The following is a 19371-nucleotide window of genomic DNA, read 5'->3' on the forward strand; positions in this document are numbered from 1 at the left end:
GAAAGTGACACTTACACACTATCCAGCACTTTCCCTACTCATGCACTTTCCTGGAGTTGGAATAGTAAGTGGCACTTACACAGTATCCAGCACTTTATCTACTCATGCACTTTCCTGGAGTTAGATTAGTAATTGCTAACTTTTCACTATCCAGCACTTTTTTGAATATGCACTTACATGAAATAATTTTACATCATGTTACTTGTTGGTATGATCCTCCACTTATAATGCTTTTAATAGTGCTTTTTATTTCCAAGGAAATCTTTAAATGAGATGTGTATATTTATAAAAATTACCTTGGTGTTTTGAAGGTTGTTTTCAAAAAGTCTGGAAAATAGTTTGGTAATTTGCTGTCTTTTAGGCGCTCTGGACGTTGAAGTGCTTTCCGTTTGACTCTAAAGAAAACAATTGGAAAAGGTGTTCATTGTTTTTAAAATGTTTCTTTTTTTTGCTTCTAAGTACATTTAACGAAAAATATTTACGTTTAAGCATGTTTAGAAATATGTCACATCTTTTAACTCTCCTGCACTTTCTTAGAATATGTCATTATCTGCAGTTTGAATACTAACTAGTACCTCTACACTATGCAGCACTTTCTCTACTAATGCACTGTAGTGGAGTTACATTGGTAATTGCTAATTTTCACTATCTAGCACTTTTAAGAACATGCACTTACATGAATACTAAGTTGTTCCTTTAGAGTATTTAATATTTTTGTTACGAATAAAATATATATGAATTGCAATATTCATTAGCTTTATACTTCTAATAATATTATACTATTGCCCATTATTTTTGTATGATTTTGTATTGGCATTTTTAGACTATGATGTACTTACCTTGCTGATAGTCCTTGCTTGTTATATTTATCTACGCTGTGCCGAGTTCCGTAGTATGTGTAGTTTTTAATCAATATTTATCTGCTAAGGAGCAAAATAGGAGTATCTAAAAAGATATAAAGTGGTATTATAAGCAATGTATAAAAATAGAAATTCAACGTTGTATTAGTAATTACTATTTTCGAATTTTTTTTTATTCTATGTACATATAACTAATCCATACACTATTATTTCTCTGTTTAATCTTACTTAGTTATAGTATTTGGGGGTATTTTATGAACGAAGTGAAGCTATATAGAAGGTACATTTATTAACGTTTAGTGTTATTTTCGAATTATTCAAATTATGTAGTCTACTTATGAATATAATTTAAAAAAAGATGTTTTATTACGATTTTTATACTATAAACCACTTATTTTCTTGATAGTCCAATTATAGGTCGAATATTTTTTTTCTCATCCGCTTTTGTTACTGGTATTACGACTTTGTGTTTTCGTTTTGGTACTACTTGAGATGTTATTTCAGTACACCTTTGAAATATATGTATTAATTTTTTATAATTATTTTACGATTCTTTTTGTTGTTCTAATTATGAAATATTTTCCCAAAAAAATTTCAAATAATTTTCCACATGTTGCGTTTATTTTTCAACTCATTATAAATTAGTTTATTTCTTCACGAAATCTTTTAAATCGATATATAAATTATATTTAGTTTATCGACACTTAAAAAATTTTATTTCACTACAAACAATTTATTTCTTTAATTATCGTTCACTTTATTAATATAAACGAATTTATCTTACACATTATATTTAAAGTTTTACTTTATTAATGGTTACTATTATATTCAGTAATCTTATTTTAAAACATTTTTGGTGATATAATGTAGATAATATATTAACCTTAAATATTTTGACAAATCGCTTTAATGAACTTACTGTTATATCAAATTAGAATGCTTTTTCGTTCGTTTTCGTAGCGTTTTTCTCAAAGAGGTCAGAGGGTCAGGTTTTCACGTCTGCTTACTCTGCTAGTTGATAATCAACTGTTTTCAAAATGGTGGGATACGTCTATTTATAACTTTTCTTAATTATCATTGTTTTTGTTCTAAATTATATTGGTTACTTTCTAAAATTATTGTAAGTCTTTTAATGTGGTAATGTATAATTTAAATTATGTTATTTCAAAGATAACTTTTCAATGTTTCGTTCCGTTTTGGCATCCATTTTGAAAGTCTTGTTGACATTGGAGATCATGGAAATAGTAGATGGACATTAGTTGTTTTTACTGTGTGTAAAATGGCGTTTCTTTGTTGAAAAACTTATTATTTAAGTGTATTGAGTAATAATATCGATTATTTATTCATCTTACTATCGTTATCGTATTGCTATGTTATTTTTTAATGTAATGTATTACACTTATTTACAATGAGTATTTTTGGAAATTACTCGACGAATTGACCCTGCATGCCGTTGCAGGTTTAATTAAAATAAATAATTAGTATATATATTCTTCTACGTTATTATAGTTTACGATGTTATAGAGTATTATTTTTAATACTCGGGTATACATTTATTAAATAATTAATTCGGTTTCGTAATATTATGGTAGCACTTACCCACCCAAAACCCCTATTTTCCCTGCATCCCATGCCAGATTTTATTATACTAAAAAATTAAATTAATATATTCATCAACGTTGTTATGGAATACCATAATATAGAGTATTATTTTTAATACTCGGGTATTAATTTATTAAATAATTAATTCGGTTTCGTAATATTATGGTAGTTTTTTACCCCGTTTTTTAATACACTTACCCACCCAAAACCCCTAATTTCCCTGCATCCCGTGCCAGATTTTATTATACTAAAAAATTAAATTAATATATTCATCAACGTTGTTATGGAATACCATAATATAGAGTATTATTTTTAATACTCGGGTATTAATTTATTAAATAATTAATTCGGTTTCGTAATATTATGGTAGTTTTTTACCCCGTTTTTTAACACACTTACCCACCCAAAAACCCCTAATTTCCCTGCATCCCGTGCCAGATTTTAGATTACAAAAAAAAAAAGATGTAATGGTATGCGTTGTAATTCAATGCGTTGTATTAGTACTTTTTCATTAATAACATTATTTTACGATGTAATAGTATGCGTTGTAAAAAATTGCGTTGTAATAGCATTTGCGTTGTAAAAAATGCGACGTAAAAGCATGCGTTGTAATAACATGCGTTGTAACATCATATATCCGGTGCAGGTGGTAGCCTGTGGGTGGTGGAGGGCCTCAAGAAATTCGTCAGCAGTGGCAGCTGGGGCAGGAACACATAGGTGGTGCTGTGCGGAGGGGGAGCAACCACCCTGGTGGGGGTCAAAGGTCGCTCTCCTCACCACGCAGCGGCCGGTCTATATGGGCAGGTGGGAGGGAGGAGCCGCTTGGAGGCAGGAGGCGGGGCAGCGAATGGGCAGTGGTCAGTAAGGGGGGCGGGCCCCAGGGGACTCAGCGGCGGGGCGGTGAAGGACGAAGAAGGGAACAGAAGGCAAAATGGCCCAAAAAACGAGGGAAAACAAGTGGCACAGAGGCAGAAAGGACACAAAATTGAGGGAAAACAAGTGTCACAGAAGGCAAGAGGGCACAGAAATACAGGAAAAAAAGAGTGGCACAAACGGCAAAAAGGGCACAGAAATACAGGAAACCCGAGTGTCACAGAATGCAAGAGGGCACAGAAATACAGGGATAAAACGAGTAGTACAGAAGGAAAAAAGGGCACAGAAATACAGGAAAAATGAGTGTCACAATAGGCAAGAGGGCAGAGAAATACAGGGAAAAAATGAGTGGCGCAGAAGGCAAAAAGGGCACAGAAATACAGGAAAAACAAGTGTGACAGAAGGCAAGAGGGCACAGAAATACAGGAAAAAAACGAGTAACACAGAATGCAAAAAGGGCTCAGAAATACAGGAAAACGAGTGTCACAGAAGGCAAGAGGGGACAAAAATACAGGGAATAAACAAGTGGCACAGAAGGCAAGAGAGTACAGAAATACAGTGAAAAACAAGTGGCACAGAAGGCAAAAAGGGCACAGAAATACAGGATAAATGAGTGTCTCAGAAGGCAAGAGGGCACAGAAACACAGGGAAAAAACGAGTGGCAGAGACAGGATCGGACTGGCTATAGCGGGCACCTGGCAATCCCCTGGGGCGCCGCACGGGTGGGGGCCAATGTTGGGCCCCTGGGGGCCGTTTTTGTTACAGGGCCGGTTTTGCAAAATCGGCCCTGTACCAAAATCGGCCAAAAAACGGCCACGGCAAAGAGCTCAGCGGCACCTCCAAACCCCCGAGTTGGGATGGGGGGGCGGCCAAGCACTTTGCTGGGGCCGGTTCTGGTTCCCAGTCTGGCCCTGGGCACAGAAGGCAAAAAGGGTACACAAATACTGGAAAAATGAGTGTCACAGAAGGCAAGACGGCACAGAACTACAGGAAAAACGAATGTCACAGAAGGCAAGAGGGCACAGAAATACAGGGAAAAAATAAGTGGCACAAAAGGCAAAAAGGGCGCAAAAATACAGGAAAAACGAGTGGTAGAGATATACAGAAAAAACGAGTGTCACAGAAGGCAAAAAGGGCACAGGAATACAGGGGCAGCAGAGAAACAGAAGGCAAAAACAGGCAGAGAGGCATGGGGGCAGCGAGGGGAACAGAAGGAAAAACCGGGCAGAGACACGGGGGCAGCGAGGGTTACAGAAGGAAATACCTGGCTGAGAGACACAGGGACAGCGAGGGGAACAGAGGGAGAAAAACGGGCACGGACCAAGAACAGGCAGCGGGGAAAGACAGAACAACAGCAATCAGAGACACAACAATGAAATACAGGTAATACAATAAAACAATAAAGCGTAAGATGAACAAACCTACGGCCTACCACTGGCCACCAGGGATGAGGCGCAGGTGGTAACCTGTGGGTGGTGGAGGGCCTCGAACTTCCTCAGCAGCGGCAGCTATGGCAGGGACACATAGGTGATGCTGTGTGGAGGGGGAGCGACCTACCTGGTGGGGTCAAGGGTCGCTCTCCTCACCACGCAGCACCGGCCTATATTAGGAGGTTGGAGAGAGGAGCAGCTGGGAGGCAGGAGGCGGGGCAGCGAATAGTCAGTCAGGGGGGCTGGGCAACAGGTGACGCAGCGGTGGGGCAGTGAAGGACGAAGACGGGAACAGAAGGCAAGAGTACAAAAAACAAGGGAAAACGAGTGTCACAGGAGGCAAGAGGGCACAGAAATTCACAGAAAAACGAGTGTCACAGACGACAAAAAAGAATAAAATTACAGGAAAAATGAGTGTCACAGAAGGCAAGAGGGTACAGAAATACAGGGAAAAAAACAAGTGGCACTGAAAGCAAAAAGGGCACAGAAATACAGGAAAAACGAGTGGCACAGAATGAAAAAAGGCATAGAAATACAGGAAAAAACTATTGGCACAGAAGGCAAAAAAGGCACAGAAATACAGGAAAAACGAGTGTCACAGAAGGCAAAAAGGGCACAGGAATACAGGAAAAACGAGTTTCACAAAAGGCAAGAGGGCACAGAAATACAGGGGAAAAACGAGTGTCACAGAAGGCAAGAGGGCACAGAAATGCAGAGAAAAAATGAGTGGCACAGAAGGAAAAAAAGCCACAAAAATACAGGAAAAAACTATTGGCACAGAAGGCAAAAAGGTCACAGAAATACAGGAAAAACGAAAGTGACACAGAAGGCAAAAGGGGCACAAGAATACAGGGGCAGCTGAGACACAAAAGGCAAAAACAGGCAGAGAGACACAGGGGCAGTGAGGGGTACAGAAGAAAAAACCGGGCAGGGACACGGGGGCAGCGAGGGGTACAGAAGGAAATACAGGGCTGAGAGACACAGGGACAGCGAGGAGAACAGAGGGAGGAAAACTGGCAAGGACCACGAACAGGCAGAGGGGAAAGACAGAACAACAGCAATCAGAGACACAACAATAAAATACAGTTAATACAATAAAATAACAAAGCATAAGATGAACAAACCTACGGCCTTCCACTGGCCACTAGGGATGAGGCCCAGGTGGTAGCCTGTGGCTGGTGGAGGGCCTCAAACTTCCTCAGCAGTGGCAGCTGGGGCAGGGACACATAGGTGGTGCGGTGCGGAGGTGGAGTGACCTACCTGGTGGGGTCATGGGTCGCTCACTGCACAGCAGCCGGCCTATATGGGGAGGTGGGAGGGAGGAGCAGCTGGGAGGCAGGATTAGGGGGCAGCGAATGGGCAGTGGACAGTCGGGGCGGGGATGCATTGGACGCAGGGGCGGGGCGGTGAAGGATGATGAAGGTGGAGTGGTGTGGCTCACTGGTTAGAGGCGGCAGACCCGTAAGCAGAGAACGGCCCGGGACCAGGGTTCAATTCCCGACATGGCAGGGTCGTGGACCAGGGTCAAAAACGGACTCGATAATTCTCACCTCGGTGCCTACTCTAACCAGGGAACACACTCGGCAACTCTGGGCATTAAGCTTGCCTCATCTCTACAACGGCCTCCCACAGACGCCGGGGATGCCTGGTTTCACCTTGGAGATCCCCAGAAAGGGACCATCTCACAGGGAAAACAAGGACGGGTTCCCCAGCGGTCTTCAGCGCCAGGATACTCCATGGAGTTGCAGTGCGCTTTACAAGTACACCCCCATTTACAAGGGAACAGAAGGCAAAAGGGCTCTAAAAATGAGGGGAAACGAGTGGCACAGAGGCAGAAAGGACACAAAAGCAGGGAAAACAAGTGTCACAGAAGGCAAGAGGACACAGAAAGACAGGAAACATTGAGTGGCACAGAATGCAAAAAGGGCACAGAAATACAGGAAAAACGAGTTTCACAGAAGGCAAGAGAGCACAGAAATACAGGGAAAAAACGAGTGGTACAGAAGGCAAAAAGGGCACAGAAATACAGGGAAAACGAGTGTAACAAAAGGCAAAAGGGCAGAGAAATACAGGGAAAAAATGAATGGCAAAGAAGGCAAAAAGGGCACAGAAATACAGGAAAAACGAGTGTAACAAAAGGCAAGAGGGCACAGAAATACAGGATAAAAATGAGTGGCACAGAAGTCAAAGAGGGCACAGAAATACAGGAAAACGAGTGTCAGAGAAGGCAAAAGGGCACAGAAATACAGGGAACAACGAGTGGTAAAGAAGTCAAGATAGCACAGAAATTCAGGGAAAAAACAAGTGGCACAGAAGGCAAAACGAGGGTAACAAAAGGCAAGAGGGCACAGAAATACAGGGAAAAAATAAGTGTCACAGAAGGCAAAAAGGGCACAGAAATACAGGAAAAACGAGTGTCACAGAAGGCACGAGGGCACAGATATACAGGGAACAACGAGTGGCACAGAAGGCAAGATAGCCCAGAAATTCAGGGAAAAAACATGTGGCACAGAAGGCAAAAAGGGCACAGTAATACAGGAAAAACGAGTGTCACATCCGGCAAGAGGGCACAGAAATACAGGGAGAAACGAGTGGGACAGAAGACAAAACGGGCACACAAATACAGGAAAAATGAGTGTCACAGAAGGCAAGAGGACACAGAAATACAGGGAAAAACAAGTAGCTCTGAAGGCAAAAAGGGCACAGAAATAAAGAAAAAACGAGTGGTACATAAATACAGGAAAAACGAGTGTCACGGAAGGCAAGATGGCACAGAAATACAGGGAAAAAATGAGTGGCACAGAAGGCAAAAAGGGCAGAAAAATACAGGGGCAGCTGAGAAACACAATACAAAACAGGCAGAGAGGCATGGGGCAGCGAGGGGAACAAAAGGGAAAACCGGGCAGAGACACGGGGCAGCGAGGGGGTACAGAAGGAAATATCGGGCTGAGAGACACTGGGACAGCAAGGGGAACAGAGGGAGGAAAACGGGCACGGACCATGAACAGGCAGCGGGGAAAGACTGAACAACAGCAATCAGAGAAACAACAATGAAATACAGGTAATACAATAAAACAATAAAGCGTAAGATGTACAAACTACGGCCTACCACTGGCCACCAGGGATGAGGCGCAGGTGGTAATCTGCGGGTGGTGGGGGCAGTGGCAACTTGTGCAGGGACACATAGGTGGTGCTGTGCGGAGGGGGAGTAGCCTACCTGGTGGGGTCAAGGATCGCTCTCCTCACCGCACAGCGGGCAGCCTATATGGGGAGGTGGGGGGAGGAGCGGCTGGGAGGCAGGAGGTGGGGCAGTGAATGGGCAGTGGGCAGTCGGGGGGGGCTGGGCCGCATGGGACGCAGCAGCGGGGTGGTGAAGGACGAAGAAGGAAACAAAAGACGAAAGGGCTCAAAAAATGAGGGAAAACGAATGGCACAGAGGCAGAAAGGACACAAAATCGATGGAAAACAAGTGTCACAGAAGGCAAGAGGTCACATAAAGACAGGGAAAAACGAGTGGCACAGAAGGCAAAAGGGGCACAGAAATACAGGAAAAACGAGTGTCACAGAAGGCAAGAGAGCACAGAAATACAGGGAAAAAACGAGTGGTAGAGGAGGCAAAAAAGGCACAGAAATACAGGAAAAACGAGGGTAACAAAAGGCAAGAGGGCAGAGAAATACAGGGAAAAAATGAGTGGCACAGAAGGAAAAAAGGGGACAGAAATACAGAAAAAACGAGTGTCACAGAAGGCAAGAGGACACCGATATACAGGGAACAACGAGTGGCACAGAAGTCAAAATAGCACAGAAATTCAGGGAAAAAACAAGTGGCACAGAAGGCAAAAAGGGCACAGAAATACAGGAAAAACAATGGTCACAGAAGGCAAGAGGGCACAGAAATACAGGGAAAAATGAGTGGTACAGAAGGCAAAAAGGGCACAGAAATACAGGAAAACGAGTGTCACAGAAGGCAAAAGGGCACAGAAATACAGGGAAAAACGAGTGTCACAGAAGGCAAGATAGCACAAAAATACAGGGAAAAAACAAGTGGCACAGAAGGCAAGAAGGGCACAGAAATACAGGAAAAACGAGTGTCACAGAAGGCAAGAGGGCACAGAAATACAGGAAAAAAACGAGTTAGCCAGAAGGCAAAAAGGGCACAGAAATACAGGAAAATGAGTGTCACAGAAGGCAAAAGGGAACAGAAATACGGGGAAAAGTGAGTGTCACAGAAGGCAAGATAGCACAGAAATACAGGGAAAAAACAAGTGCCACAGAAGGCAAAAAGGGCACAGAAATACAGGAAAAACAAGTGTCTCAGAAGGCAAAAGGGCACAGAAAAACTGGGAAAAATTGAGTGGCAAAGAAGACAAAAAGGGCACACAAATACAGGAAAAACGAGTGTCACAGAAGGCAAGAGGGCACAGAAATACAGGGAAAAAACGAGTGGCAGAGAAGTCAAAAAGGGCACAGAAATATAGGAGAAACGAGTATCACAGAAGGCAAGAGGGCACAGAACTAAAGTAAAAACAAGTGTCACAGAAGGCAAGAGGGCACAGAAATACAGGAAAAAAACAAGTGGCACAGAAGGCAAAAAGGGCACAAGAATACAGGGGCCGCTGAAAAACAGAAGGCAATTGGTGATTGAGCAGCATGTGCTGGCATTGCTCTCAGGACATCTAGAGAGCAACAACCTGCTGGAGTCCAATCAAGCAGGGTTCCGTGCCAACCATAGCACGGAATTAGTCATGCTATCAATCCTGGATGAATTGAGGAGTCGAGCTGATATAAAAACACCGAGCGCCCTGGTACTACTGGATCTCTCCGCGGCCTTTGATACCGTGTGTCATGAACAACTATTGTCGCGGTTGAGGTCTTTTGGTATCAGGGGTACAGCACATGCATGGCTTACATCATTCCTACAGGGCAGGACACAAAGAGTACAGTTGGGGGACTTCCTTTCCACCTCTGCTCCCATTACTTGCGGGGTTCCACAGGGTTCTGCCCTGTCACCCCTACTCTTTAATATTTACTTGCAGCCACTAATTGCACTCCTGAATAGGATGGACTGCCTAGTATACAACTACGCCGAGGACACCCAGATAATCATCCGGCTGGATGATGGCCCGGGAGCGTCTACCAGGTTGCAGATCATACTCAAAGCCACGGTTAATTGGATGTCCGAGAACTCCTTAAAAATCAACCCGGACAAGGCGGAAGTGTTGCCTATTTCCATCACGGGCAACCCCTGGAGCGAGAAATTCTGGCCTGTAGAGCTGGGTGTGACACCGGAACCGGCGACTGCAGTCAAAAGTCTGGGCCTGTATGTGGATGATAAACTCTCCATGAAAAAACAAGTCACCACGGTAGTGGGCACCTGTATAGGCCTGATGCGACAATTGAGGAAGATCTCTGCACTACTCTCATTTTCCACCTTGAGACATGTGGTCTCAGCCACAATCCTGGCTAGGCTGGACTACGGAAACTCCCTGTATATCGGTCTACCCCAGCGGCTGCTGGATAATCTACAGGGGGTTATGAATGACGCAGCCCGGCTGATTTACAAGAAACCTAGGTCTACCCACTCTTCCCCTCTGATGCAGGAGCTACATTGGCTCCCGATCCGGCAGAGGGTTGTATTCAAAGGACTGTGTATCGTACATAAGGCGCTGTATGGTAATGCACCAAGATACTTGAAATCCCGCCTATCCCCATATACACAGAGCAGGACTTTGCGCTCGTCGGACGCTACCCTCTTGTCCCAATCCCGTTTTAAACTGGCCACGGTGGGGGGACGTGCTTTCTCCAACACACTCCCAGCTTTGTGGAACAAACTGGCCCCAGAACTAAGGAAGGAATGCAATCTGTTATCCTTCAGAAAAAAGTTAAAAACTGTACTGTTCAAGCAAGCATGGAGCAGCCTCTAGGCGTTGTGTTAAGATCAAGTAAATACCGAACCCCACTACGTAATCTGGACAAACAGCGCTTAGAGACCCCGGTGGTTATAATGCGCTATACAAATTAAATAAATAAATAAATAAATAAATAAATAAATGAAGAGAGGCAGGGGGCAGCGAGGGGAACAGAAGGGAAAACCGGGCTGAGAGACACAGGAGCAGTGAGGGGAACAGAAGGAAAAACCGGGCAGAGACACGGGGGCAGCGAGGGGTACAGAAGGAAAAACCAGGCTGAGAGACACTGGGACAGCGAGGAGAACAAAGGGAGTAAAACGGGCATGGACCACGAACAGGCTGCAGGAAAAGACAGAACAACAGCAATCAGAGACACAGCAATGAAATACAGGTAATACAATTAAACAATAAAGTGTAAGATGAACAAACCTACAGCCTACCACTGGCCACCAGGGATGAGGCGCAGGTGGTAGCCTGCGGGTGGTAGAGGGCCTCGAACTTCCTCAGCAATGGCAGCTCGGGCAGGGACACATAGGTGGTGCTGTGCGGATGGGGAGCGATCTACGTGGTGGGGTCAAGGATCGCTCTCCTTACAGCGCAGCGGGCGGCCTATATGGGGAGGTGGGGGGAGGAGCAGCTGGGAGGCAGTAGGTGGGGCAGTGAATAGGCAGTGGGCAGTTGGGGGGCTGAGCCCCATGGGACGCAGCAGCGGGGTGGTGAAGGACGATGAAGGGAACAGAAGACAAAAGGGCTCCAAAAAAGAGGGAAAACGAGTTTCACAGATGCAGAAAGGACACAAAATCGAGGGAAAACAAGTGTCACGGAAGGCAAGAGCTCTTAGAAAGACAGGGAAAAATGAGTGTCACAGAAGGCAAGAGAGCACAGAAATACTGGGAAAAAACGAGTGGTACAGAAGGCAAAAAGGGCACAGAAATACAGGAAAAATGAGTGTCACAAAAGGCAAGAGGACACAGAAATACAGGGAAAAAACAAGTAGCTCTGAAGGCAAAAAGGGAACAGAAATACAGGAAAAACGAGTGGTACAGAAATACAGGAAAAACGAGTGTCACGGAAGGCAAGATGGCACAGAATTACAGGGAAAAAACGAGTGGCACAGAAGGCAAAAAGGGCAGGAAAATACAGGGGCAGCCGAGAAACAGAATACAAAACAGGCAGAGAGGCATGGGGGCAGCGAGGGGAACAGAAGGGAAAACCGGGCAGAGACACGGGACAGAGAGGGGTACAGAAGGAAATACCGGGCTGAGAGACACTGAGACAGCGAGGGGAACAGAGGGAGGAAAACGGGCACGGACCATGAACAGGCAGCGGAGAAAGACAGAACAACAGCAATCAGAGACACAACAATGAAATACAGGTAATACAATAAAACAATAAAGCGTAAGATGTACAAACTACGGCCTACCACTGGCCACCAGGGATGAGGCGCAGGTGGTAACCTGCGGGTGGTGGAGGGCCTCGAACTTCTGCAGCAGTGGCAGCTCGGGCAGGGACACATAGGTGGTGCTGTGCGGAGGGGGAGCGGCCTACCTGGTGGGGTCAAGGCTCGCTCTCCTCACCGCCCAGCTGGCGGCCTATCTGGGGAAGTAGGGGGAGGAGCAGCTGGGAGGCAGGAGGTGGGGCAGTGAATGGGCAGTGGGCAGTCCGCATGGGACGCAGCAGCGGGGTGGTGAAGGACGATGAAGGGAACAGAAGAGAAAAGGGCTAAGAAAACGAGGGAAAACGAGTGGCACAGAGGCAGAAAGGACACAAAAATGAGGGAAAACAAGTGTCACAGAAGGCAAGAGGTCACAGAAAGACAGGGAAAAATGAGTGTCACAGAAGTCAAGAGAGCACAGAAATACAGGGAAAAACGAGTGGTACAGAAGGCAAAAAGGGCACAGAAATACAGGAAAAACGAGGTTAACAAAAGGCAAGAGGGCAGAGCAATACAGGGAAAAATTAATGGCACAGAAGGCAAAAAGGGCACAGAAATACAGGAAAAACGAGTGTCACAGAAGGCAAGAGGGCACAGATATACAGGGAACAACGAGTGGCACAGAAGGCAAGATAGCACAGAAATTCAGGGAAAAAACAAGTGGCACAGAAGGCAAAAAGGGCACAGAAATAGAGGAAAAACGAGTGTCACAGAAGGCAAAAGGGCACAGAAATGCAGGGAAAAACGAGTGGTACAGAAGGCAAAAAGGGCACAGAAATACAGGAAAACGAGTGTCACAGAAGGCTAAAGGGCACAGAAATACAGGAAAAACGAGTGTCACAGAAGGCAAGAGGGCTCAGAAATACAGGGAAAAACGAGTGGTACAGAAGGCAAAAAGTGCACAGAAATACAGGAAAACGAGTGTCACAGAAGGAAAAAGGGCACAGAAATACAGGGAAAACGAGTGTCACAGAAGGCAAGATAGCACAGAAATACAGGGGAAAATCAAGTGGCACAGAAGGCAAAAAGGGCACAGAAATACAGGAAAAACAAGTGTCACAGAAGGCAAAACGGCACAGAAATACAGGAAAAAAACGAGTTAGCCAGAAGGCAAAAAGGACACAGAAATACAGGAAAACGAAGGTCACAGAAGGCAAGATAGCACAGAAATACTGGGAAAAACAAGTGCCACAGAAGGCAAAAAGGGCACAGAAATACAGGAAAATCCAGTGTCTCAGAAAGCAAGAGGCCACAGAAAAACTGGAAAAAAATGAGTGGCAAAGAAGACAAAAAGGGCACACAAATACAGGAAAAACGAGTGTCACAGAAGGCAAGAGGGCACAGAAATACAGGGAAAAAACGAGTGGCAGAGAGGCAAAAAGGGCACAGAAATATAGGAGAAATGAGTATCACAGAAGGCAAGAGGGCCCAGAACTAAAGTAAAAACAAGTGTCACAGAAGGCAAGAGGGCACAGAAATACAGGGAAAAAATGAGTGGCACAGAAGGCAAAAAGGGCACAAGAATACAGGGGCCGCTGAAAAACAGAAGGCAAAAACAGGAAGAGAGGCAGGGGGCAGCGAGGGGAACAGAAGGGAAAACCGGGCTGAGAGACACAGGAGCAGTGAGGGGAACAGAAGGAAAAACCGGGCAGAGACACGGGGGCAGCGAGGGGTACAGAAGGAAAAACCAGGCTGGGAGACACTGGGACAGCGAGGAGAACAAAGGGAGTAAAACGGGCATGGACCACGAACAGGCTGCAGGAAAAGACAGAACAACAGCAATCAGAGACACAGCAATGAAATACAGGTAATACAATTAAACAATAAAGTGTAAGATGAACAAATCTACGGCCTACCACTGGCCACCAGGGATGAGGCGCAGGTGGTAACCTGCGGGTGGTAGAGGGCCTCGAACTTCCTCAGCAGTGGTAGCTCGGGCAGGGACACATAGGTGGTGCTGTGAGGAGGGGGAGAGACCTACATGGTGGGGTCAAGGATCGCTTTCCACAACGCGCAGCGGCCAGCCTATGTGGGGAGGTGGGAGGGAGGAGCAGCTGGGAGGCAGGAGGTGGGGCAGCGAATGGGCAGTAGGCAGTTGGGGGGGCTGGGCCACATGCGGCGCAGCGGCGGGGCGGTGAAAGACAATGAAGGGAACAGAAGGCAAAAGGGCACACAAAACGAGGAAAAACGAGTGGCACAGAGGCAGAAAGAACACAAAATCGAGGGAAAACAAGTGTCACAGAAGGCAAGAGGGCCCACAAAGACAGGGAAAAATGAGTTGCACAGACGGCAAGAGAGCACAGAAATACAGGGAATAAACGAGTGGTACAGGCGGCAAATAGGGCACAGAAATACAGGAAAAACGAGTGTAACAAAAGGAAAGAGGTCAAAGAAATACAGGGAAAAAATGAGTGGCACAGAAGGCAAAAGGGCACAGAAATGCAGGGAAAAACGAGTGGTACAGAAGGCAAAAAGGGCACAGAAATACAGGAAAACGAGTGTCACAGACGGCTTAAGGGCACAGAAATACAGGAAAAACGAGTGTCACAGAAGGCAAGAGGGCACAGAAATACAGGGAAAAACGAGTGGTACAGAAGGCAAAAAGTGCACAGAAATACAGGAAAACGAGCGTCACAGAAGGAAAAAGGGCACAGAAATACAGGGGAAACGAGTGTCACAGAAGGCAAGATAGCACAGAAATACAGGGGAAAATCAAGTGGCACAGAAGGCAAAAAGGGCACAGAAATACAGGAAAAACGAGTGTCACAGAAGGCAAAACGGCACAGAAATACAGGAAAAAAACGAGTTAGCCAGAAGGCAAAAAGGACACAGAAATACAGGAAAACGAAGGTCACAGAAGGCAAGATAGCACAGAAATACTGGGAAAAACAAGTGCCACAGAAGGCAAAAAGGGCACAGAAATACAGGAAAATCCAGTGTCTCAGAAAGCAAGAGGCCACAGAAAAACTGGGAAAAAATGAGTGGCAAAGAAGACAAAAAGGGCACACAAATACAGGAAAAACGAGTGTCACAGAAGGCAAGAGGGCACAGAAATACAGGGAAAAAATGAGTGGCACAGAAGGCAAAAAGGGCACAAGAATACAGGGGCCGCTGAAAAACAGAAGGCAAAAACAGGAAGAGAGGCAGGGGGCAGCGAGGGGAACAGAAGGGAAAACCGGGCTGAGAGACACAGGAGCAGTGAGGGGAACAGAAGGAAAAACCGGGCAGAGACACGGGGGCAGCGAGGGGTACAGAAGGAAAAACCAGGCTGAGAGACACTGGGACAGCGAGGAGAACAAAGGGAGTAAAACGGGCATAGACCACGAACAGGCTGCAGGAAAAGACAGAACAACAGCAATCAGAGACACAGCAATGAAATACAGGTAATACAATTAAACAATAAAGTGTAAGATGAACAAACCTACGGCCTACCACTGGCCACCAGGGATGAGGCGCAGGTGGTAACCTGCGGGTGGTAGAGGGCCTCGAACTTCCTCAGCAGTGGTAGCTCGGGCAGGGACACATAGGTGGTGCTGTGCGGAGGGGGAGAGACCTACATGGTGGGGTCAAGGATCGCTTTCCACAACGCGCAGCGGCCAGCCGATATGGGGAGGTGGGAGGGAGGAGCAGCTGGGAGGCAGGAGGTGGGGCAGCGAATGTGCAGTAGGCAGTTGGGGGGGCTGGGCCACATGCGGCGCAGCGGCGGGGCGGTGAAAGACAATGAAGGGAACAGAAGGCAAAAGGGCACACAAAACGAGGAAAAACGAGTGGCACAGAGGCAGAAAGAACACAAAATCGAGGGAAAACAAGTGTCACAGAAGGCAAGAGGGCACACAAAGACAGGGAAAAATGAGTTGCACAGAAGGCAAGAGAGCACAGAAATACAGGGAATAAATGAGTGGTTCAGGCGGCAAATAGGGCACAGAAATACAGGAAAAACGAGTGTAACAAAAGGAAAGAGGTCAAAGAAATACAGGGAAAAAATGAGTGGCACAGAAGGCAAAAAGGGCACAGTAATACAGGAAAAACGAGTGTCACATGAGGCAAAAAGGGCACAGAAATACAGGAAAACAAGTGTCAGAGAAGGCAAAGGGGCACAGAAATACAGGGAACAACGAGTGACACAGAAGGCAAGATAGCACAGAAATTCAGGGAAAAAACAAGTGGCACAGAAGGCAAAAAGGGCACAGTAATACAGGAAAAATGAATGTCACACACGGCAAGAGGGCACAGAAATACAGGGAAAAATGAGTGGCACAGAAGACAAAAAGGCCACACAAATACAGGAAAAATGAGTGTCACAGAAGGCAAGAGGACACAGAAATACAGGGAAAAAACAAGTAGCTCTGAAGGCAAAAAGGGCACGGAAATACAGGAAAAACGAGTGGTACAGAAATACAGGAAAAACAAGTGTCACGGAAGGCAAGATAATCAAACAAAACAATTGCCAGTGCTGAGAACCTCAATTATAAGCTGACAAGCTGAAAGAAATGGTTGTTATGAATATAACATGAACACCTGCTTTATGATTTGCAACATATGAGTTTTTAATACTTCTTTTTGAATTCTTCCACTTTTTAAAAAACAAACTTATTTCGTGCATGGAAATACAAAAACACTTATATACATAATATATACAAAACAGTTAGCACAACAAAGATTAACAATTAAACAATTCAGACACTCTTGGCCACTCATTCATGCAAATCCATTCATACAAACGAACGTACAAAGATTGGTCTCGGGGTCAAAAGAACTTTAGACATATGCTAAGGGAAGAAATCCTTAACGTTTTCAGCCAATGTCAAGTTTTTTAAAGCAAATCAATAGAGAATCGAACTCTCTTGCTATTCACAAACAGCCGTTTGTGAAAAAAAGTGTTTTAAAGGACCCGAGACCAGGTTGGTCGACGCGTTTCAAACCCCGCCAAGTACCGTGGTTCTCCTCAGGACCAAAATTGTCACTTATTTCTTCGGTCACAAAACCAATTTCTGAAAGCTTGTATTCCCAATGGAAGTGCGCGCGGGGGCCGCTCGGGGGATGGCGCCTCGATCCCCGTAAATCTTTAATTTGGCCGCCCTGTTTTCTGACGGCTGAATCTGCTACCTCCTCGGTATCAGCAGTATGGGCACTTCTGACGGGAAGACTCAATGTTTCTCCCTCATTCACACAGAAGGCAAGGTGGCAAAGAAATACAGGGAAAAAATGAGTGGCACAGAAGGCAAAAAGGGCAGAAATATACAGGGGCAGCTGAGAAAGAGAAGGCAAAACAGGCAGAGAGGCATGGGGGCAGCGAGGGGAACAGAAGGGAAAACCGGTCAGAGATACGGGGCAGCGAGAGGTACAGAAGGAAATACTGGGCTGAGAGACACTGGGACAGCGAGGGGAACAGAGGAAGGAAAACGGGCACGGACCAATAACAGGCAGCGGGGAAAGACAGAACAACAGCAATCAGAGCCACAACAATGAAATACAGGTAATATAATAAAACAATAAAGCGTAAGATGAACAAACTACAGCCTACCACTGGCCACCAGGGATGAGGCGCAGGTGGTAACCTGTGGGTTGTGGAGGGCCTTGAACGTCTGCAGCAGTGGCAGCACAGGCAGGGACACATAGGTGGTGCTGTGCAGATGGGGAGCGATCTACGTGGTGGGGTCAAGGATCGCTCTCCTCACAGCGCAGTGGGCGGGCTATATGGGGAGGTGGCGGGAGGAGCAGCTGGGAGGCAGTAGGTGGGGCAGTGAATGGGCAGTGGGCAGTTGGGGGGCTGAGCCCCATGGGACGCAGCAGCGGGGTGGTGAAGGACGATGAAGGGAACAGAAGACAAAAGGGCTCCAAAAAAGAGGGAAAACGAGTTTCACAGATGCAGAAAGGACACAAAATCGAGGGAAAACAAGTGTCACGGAAGGCAAGAGCTCTTAGAAAGACAGGGAAAAATGAGTGTCACAGAAGGCAAGAGAGCACAGAAATACTGGGAAAAAACGAGTGGTACAGAAGGCAAAAAGGGCACAGAAATACAGGAAAAATGAGTGTCACAAAAGGCAAGAGGACAGAGAAATACAGGGAAAAACAAGTAGCTCTGAAGGCAAAAAGGGAACAGAAATACAGGAAAACGAGTGGTACAGAAATACAGAAAAAACGAGTGTCACGGAAGGCAAGATGGCACAGAAATACAGGGAAAAAACGAGTGGCACAGAAGGCAAAAAGGGCAGGAAAATACAGGGGCAGCTGAGAAACAGACTACAAAACAGGCAGAGAGGCATGGGGGCAGCGAGGGGAGCAGAAGGGAAAACCGGGCAGAGACACGGGGCAGCGAGGGGTACAGAAGGAAATACCGGGCAGAGAGACACTGGGACAGCGAGGGGAACAGAGGGAAGAAAACGGGCATGGACCATGAACAGGCAGCGGAGAAAGACAGAACAACAGCAATCAGAGACACAACAATGAAATACAAGTAATACAATAAAACAATAAAGCGTAAGATGTACAAACTACGGCCTACCACTGGCCACCTGAAATGAGGCGTAGGTGGTAACCTCCGGGTGGTGGAGGGCCTCGAACTTCTGCAGCAGTGGCAGCTCGGGCAGGGACACATAGGTGGTGCTGTGCGGAGGGGGAGCGGCCTACCTGGTGGGGTCAAGGATCTCTCTCCTCACCGTGCAGCGGGCGGCCTATATGGGGAAGTGGGGGGAGGAGCAGCTTGGAGGCAGGAGGTGGGGCAGTGAATGGGCAGTGGGCAGTCGGGGGGGCTGGGCCGCATGGGACGCAGCAGCGGGGTGGTGAAGGACGATGAAGGGAACAGAAGACAAAAGGGCTAAGAAAACGAGGGAAAACGAGTGGCACAGAGGCAGAAAGGACACAAAATCGAGGGAAAACAAGTGTCACAGAATGCAAGAGGTCACAGAAAGACAGGGAAAAATGAGTGTCACAGAAGGCAAGAGAGCACAGAAATACAGGGAAAAAACGAGTGGTACAGAATGCAAAAAGGGCACAGAAATACAGGAAAAACGAGGTTAACAAAAGGCAAGAGGGCAGAGAAATACAGGGAAAAATGAATGGCACAGAAGGCAAAAAGGGCACAGAAATACAGGAAAAACGAGTGTCACAGAAGGCAAGAGGGCATAGATATACAGGGAACAACGAGTGGCACAGAAGGCAAGATAGCACAGAAATTCAGGGAAAAAACAAGTGGCATAGAAGGCAAAAAGGGCACAGAAATACAGGAAAAACGAGTGTCACAGAAGGCAAAAAGGGCACAG

This window comes from Lissotriton vulgaris, chromosome 4_1, assembly GCF_964263255.1.
Source record: "Lissotriton vulgaris chromosome 4_1, aLisVul1.2, whole genome shotgun sequence".
Classification (NCBI taxonomy): Eukaryota; Metazoa; Chordata; class Amphibia; order Caudata; family Salamandridae; genus Lissotriton; species Lissotriton vulgaris.